The sequence below is a fragment of the Triticum dicoccoides genome, chromosome 1A (genome assembly GCF_002162155.2).
Source record: "Triticum dicoccoides isolate Atlit2015 ecotype Zavitan chromosome 1A, WEW_v2.0, whole genome shotgun sequence".
Lineage (NCBI taxonomy): Eukaryota > Viridiplantae > Streptophyta > Magnoliopsida > Poales > Poaceae > Triticum > Triticum dicoccoides.
Genome location: NC_041380.1, coordinates 561,755,394 through 561,761,845, shown reverse-complemented (window position 1 = coordinate 561,761,845; position 6,452 = coordinate 561,755,394).

Here is a 6,452-nt window from a genome sequence, read left to right as displayed (position 1 = left end):
ATGCCTAGCAAAGAAGTGTCTGGAATACTCATGGCACACGATTAGTCCGCAAATGCGTTGTCATCAATCACCAAAACACTTAGGGATAATATGTCCTTACAACAGCTCCACCAGCAGCAAGGGCAAGAGCTCCAGCTGCAGCTAGGACTGCAACTAGGGTTGTACCTAGGGCAGCTCCTTCTGCTCCTGCTCCAACAAGGCCAAGTTCATCTTCTGCTGCTGCTGATAGGCCTAGTTCATCTTCTGCTACTGCTGCTAGGTCAAGGGGAAAGAAAACATTCATACCACCAAGACTGTCAGGTACTGGAAGAGTGAGAAAGCCATCATACAAGATGTCTGAATGGTTCAATTGTTCTCAAGGCAGCAAGAAGTGATGTAATGTTGAAACATGTTTAATTCAGCCTTTTTTGGCTAGTTTGTGATGAAGAATATTAAGAATTTCATGTTGAAACCAGTTAGTTCAAGTCCAAGTGGTGGACTATGTAATGTACCTAATGGTTGTGATGCACTATGATACTCTGGTTATGATAATGTGATGATGAACTTATTAGTTATGATGTTTTGCAACAAGTTTTCATTCTGTTGTTGTGATGATGAGCATAGTTTCATTGTTGATATGATGATGATCTTAGTTTTCATGATGTTGATATGATGTGTTATGATGTGTTGCAACAAGTTGGGTGCCTCGGCGTCGGCGTCGACAAGACCCAAAATGTCTCCACTTGGGCATTTAGGGTGCCTCGGCGTCCACAAAACCTAAAATGTCTCCACTTGGGCATTTAGGGTGCCTCGGAGTCGAAAAAACCTAAAATGTCTCCACTTGGGCATTTAGGGTGCCTCGGCATCGACAAAACCAAAATGTCTCCACTTGGGCATTTAGGGTGCCTCGACGTCGACAAAACCCAAAATGTCTCCACTTGGGCATTTAGGGTTCCTCGGCGTCGACAAAACCTAAAATGTCTACACATGGGCATTTAGGGTGCTTCGGAGTCGAAAAAACCCTAACAAGTTACTGACATGTTAATTTTTTTAATCCAAAAAAATTGCACAAAAATAAAAACCCTAAGAAGTTACTGACATATTAATTTTGTAAATCCAAAAAAATTGCACAAAAATAGTTTGGCCTAGGGATCGAACCCAAGACCAGTGGGTAGTAACCAGGGGTTCAATACCAATAGGATAGTGCTAATGATGTTGTTTTAGTAGCATCCGCAATATTACTTATATTTAGTTAGGCACGCACTGTGTTGAGAGTGCGTTGAGGCCGCCAGCGTGGTGAACGTCCATTTAGTATAACTAGTCGTTTCGGTTTCTGCCTTTAATACGTGTCCACCTACCGCTCTCTTCGATCACTCGACCACTCGCCACCCGCACCGCCCACTCCTCTTCCCTCTCTCTCCCGTCGAAACCACCGCCGACAGCCACCCCAACCGCCGTCGCCATGGACTGGCAGCTGGCCATCGAAGAGCTCGCCGGCAACAACCGCGAGCTGCGCGCACAGTACAGGGAGATCGCGCACTGGTTCCCCAGCGCGGCGATGCTGAGGAACCATGCCCGCGGCCTGGTGAAGGTGATGACACCTGCCGAAAGGCAGCATGCATTCCCTGTCGGCTGCACCGTCCCGCCGGCGACCATTCTCCTGTGGGCGATGCGTGAGGTGCAGCGCTCCCCCGACCCCAGGCAGCGCGCCCGTTGGTGGATGTACCGCTCATCCACCACGCCGCCGACCGCCGCGGATGACATCACCGATGCCGTCCTCGCTCTCCCATCCCCCATCAACAACGCCTACTGGGAGAGGCGCAATCCATGGGTGTTCGGGCCAGACGACGACTCCGACGTCGAGTCCGAGTCCTCTGACGACTACGACTCTGACGAATCTGACGGCTACTCCTTTGACGACGAGGTGGACGAGGTCGTCGTACTCTCCTCCGACTCCTCCGACGATGAGCCTGATGTGCAGCTCCTGGCGCCCGTCCTCCATGTCGTCGAGGGGCAGAAGAACATCCCAATTGACGTGGATAAGCTGCCAGAGGTCGCCGACAACCCAGAGCTCGTCGTCGTGAAGAAAGAAGAGGAGGGCGGCGGTGAAGATGTGGTGGAGCCAGCGCCGGCCAAGAAGAAGAGGGCGGCTGTCGGTGTCAAAACCGGCATATCTCGGGTAGGGGGTCCCCAACTGTGCGTCTAGGCCGGATGGTAACAGGAGACAGGGGACACTTTGTTTTACCCAGGTTCGGGCCCTCTCGATGGAGGTAAAACCCTACTCCTGCTAGATTAATATTGATGATATGGGTAGTACAAGAGTAGATCTACCAGACTACCACGAGATCAAGGAGGCTAAACCCTAGAAGCTAGCCTATGGTATGATTGTTGTGTATGGAGTTGATTCTGTCCTACGGACTACAACCCTCCGGTTTATATAGACACCGGATAGGGTTAGGGTTACATAGAGTCGGTTACAATGGTAGGAGATCTTGAATATCCGCATCGCCAAGCTTGCCTTCCACGCCAAGGAAAGTCCCCTCCGGACACGGGACGAAGTCTTCAATCTTGTATCTTCATAGTCCTGGAGTCCGGCTGAAGGTATAGTCCGGCTACCCGAATACCCCCTAATCCAGGACTCCCTCAGTAGCCCCCGAACCAGGCTTCAATGACGACAAGTCCGGCGCGCAGATTGTTCGGCATTGCAAGGCGGGTTCTTCTCCAAATCTTGTGTACCTGTAGGAATAATGTCCGATTTTTGTAATGTAGCGCTCCTCGGCTTCCACGTCCAATAATGGCCGTCTTCCACGTGTCAAACGAATGCGAAAAGCCAGGGCGTTTTTTACACCTACACCCCTGGCCGTATAAACGAGTCGCCTATTTAACGGGATGGGGATTTAGGTCCAAACCACATCTCTTCCCTTCCACGAGTTATCATCAGAGCGCTTCCAGCAAAGGTCCATTCCAACATGGCCAACCTTCCCAGCTCCTCCTCTCGCCCTTCCAGCCCTAAACCTGGACACTGGGAGAGGTGCTCCATCCCGCACAGCGAGCTAGTGTCGCGTCAGGCCAAGGGATTTCTCCCTCAGGCCTATATGGTCCCGGTCTGAGCCGGACTCGCCACCTATAACGGTGGAGAGCAAGCAGAGAGCACCCCCAATCCCTCTAAAGGAGAGCGGGTGTGCCTCGTCCCCTATCTAATAAGGGGACTGGGATTCCCAATTCATCCATTCCTCCGCGGGCTTCTGGAGTTCTACGGCCTCAAGCTGCACAGTCTCACGCCCGCCTCCGTATTGCATATTGCGGGTTTCGTCGCCCTTTGCGAGCTATTTTTAGGCGTTGAGGCTCATTTCACGCTATGGAAGAGGTTATTCTGCCTGGTGCCCCATTCTCAAAAGGGGTCCATATACCAAGTGGGCAGAGCCGAAGTATGGCTTGCCGGGACCGGATACATATCCGGAACCCCAAAGGAAGCATCCGAGGACTCGACCTCGAAATGGTTTTATATAGATGACGTCCCGCTACCGGACCCTATCCGGGTCGGTCTCCCTGAGTTCAACAGTGCTCCATTGAAGAAGCGCTTGAGCTGGCGTGCGCGGAGCTCTCAGAGAGAAAGCGACAGAGACGTCCTTTACCTGATGGGCCGAATAAGATTGTTGGCTCATTCCGGACTAAAAATGATTGGAGTCATGGCCGCATGCATTATGCGGGGGGTGCAGCCGCTTCAATATAGAGGCCACCCAATGTGGGAATTCAACAGGGAGGATGACGCCACCCGCTACGGTCGTAAAGGGCCGGACTCAGCCGCTACTCTCGAAAAGATCTTATCCTCTCTGTACAAGGGCGAAAAGGAGGAATTCCTCTGCGTCAACCCGCAGGACGGATTTAGTATGTACGATCCTCCGAGTTGGGTAAGTGAACAATTGCGCTTGCCCATCTGTTTGATACTCCCGTAGTTAGATAGGTAGTCTAACGACTTCACTGCAGGAATTGCGACAGGAGGTAAAGAATATAAGCAGCCGCCCTCCACAGCCCGAGGACCCAGAACGGTCCCTCGATCCGGACTTCGAAGAGGATCCGGACATATCGATGGAGCTTATCGATGGGGTGTTTTATCAGCTAAGCAAGGACAATACCTTGGTAGCCATCACGGCTGATTACCCAGGGTTAATCCCGGCCTCCCAGGTGACGGAAACCGGAGTCTCATTCCCTTGAGAGGGATTCCACTCTTGCGTATTTCGGTGTTTCTGACGTCAACCGTGTTTTGCCGGGGAGATTTCCGAGGCAGGAAGCCGAACCTACGGCGGCCAGCCAACGAGGGGCCGCAGAGCCCCGTAGGGCGAAAAGGAATGAAGTCCGGACTGAAATGCCGGCGCAAAGGTATAATGCACCCTCTGCTTCGCTGGAGTTATTCTATTAGGGCATATTAACGCTCGTGCTATCTTCAGGATGAAGAGACCTCGCCGGACTACATCCGGAGAGGTTGCCAATCGCGCCTCCACCAGCCAGGCTCCAACGTCTGGCCAGGAAGCGGAGGCGAGTACAAGGCGCGCACCGGACGTTCCTCCGACAGAGGATGCGAACAGGCTGTCCGCCACAAATTCAGAAGTGGAGAGTGCCATGAACCACAGGCGTCGCCGGACAATTCTACGCGACGCTTGTTTCTCCCGAGAGGCTTTAGATGCCTTTAATTCGGGAGATGCGTACCTCCGTGCTGCTCAAAATGGTTTAGCCAGAGCCACGGAGCAGTATGTGAAAGACATACGGGTAAGAAAATTTTGGTTAATTATTTATATATATGCCAGTAGCCCCCGAGACTTGAAACAGTTAGAGCAATTGATTTAAGATCATTTAATATGCAGGTTCTTATAGAGAAGAATACTGTACTGTCCCAGGAGCTGGAAAAGTGCAAGGCCCAACTAGAGGCCACACTAGCCGCAACAGGGGAGCCCAAAGGGACCCCCTCAGGTAGAATACACTTCGAAAGATTAGTATTGTGCGGTGTGGGCGTAAATCTGACAAATCAAATTGCAGATGGCGCCGGACTTGATCCGGACAAGCAACAACTCTTACGCCAGCTAAAGGCCGGTGAGAGTATGTTGACGAGGGTGAGGCGAGAGAGGAATGATCTTCAGGATGCCAACACCAAGCTGGACGTCGAACTTAAAGATGTTCGTGGCCAGCTTTTGGACTCCACGAAGGAGAATCAGCGGCTTTGACGCGGCATTTTTAGTAAGTGCTTGAACGAACTTTGAAAAAAGTTCGGCGAGGGAGTCAACTAACAGAGTAATGTCTGTAGGTATGCTCACAGATCGTCCTGCAGAGGAGATGCCCGGTTCTACGGGTGACCTTCTTCCCGAACTCATGCAACTGCACAAGCGAGTTCGGCAGGCGATGCGAGGCGTTGCCCGAGCCTTATGGCCTGCCCACTCCGTGCTCGAGGGCCTTGGAGAGCTTGTGGAGAAGCTGAAGGGAGCTCGACGGCGCTTCCGTTTTTGGAAGATATCGGCCTGCCGACAAGGCGCTCGGGAAGCCTGGGCCATGGTGAAGACCCGTTTTACGAAGTCTGACCCAAACCACATGGCTGAGGTTGGACCAGTGGGGCCTGACGGGAAGGAGATCCCTGTGAGCTTGGTATACGGCCAAGTAGAGTTGGCCGCGAAGTATTCCCAGCAGGACTGTAAATTAGACAGCCTGTTAGATGGTATAGAAGAGGAATACAATTAGTCAGAATGACTATGTAATTTTGAATTGACATGTGTAATGCCTTCTAGCCGGATTGTAGATCGTTTGTCGTTGCCGACCTTTCCGCTTCAACCTCGGGACCTGACGGTCCGGAGTGTGTCCGAATACCATAGCGGTTATATAAGAACCGTGGTATGCGTGGAGACCAGGCGTAGGGGTCATTAGTGCTTTATCAGACAAGTGCCCAACTAGTTATGTTATATTACATGGTTAGTAAGAAACATCTTCCAGAGAGAATAGTTCCGTTAGGGGTTCCTTTCGCTGGGAGGCATGCCCTAAAGTGCATGTCCGGACTGCGTAAAAGGACGCAGAAAAAGGCATCTGGGGGCGCATAAAATGGGTAAAAAGATCATCTTTTGTCTCACCGACCGAATATTCCCTTAAGAACGCTAGCTTTCAGTTTCACCCAGTCTGAGGTACACATCCGACTGACCCGGCAATAACAATCGCAGAGGTGCTCCCTTTACCTCCTAGCCGAACAATCGGGAACGTAGGGGTAAGCACAGGAGCCAGGCAACCCAGCTTGGCCAAAACTTAAGTCATATCGATGCATATAATGGTGAAGAAAAAGGTACATGCGGAAGTTTGACGCATGCGTTGGGCATGAAGCCCGTATGAATAAGCTTCTGTTAAAGAAGCCCCCAGGTTTAGTGAGCGCGAGTGGCGCGGCACTAGATAAGCCTTTAAGGGCTGTAAAAGAAAATAGAGGAAGGAGAGAAATGTAAGAC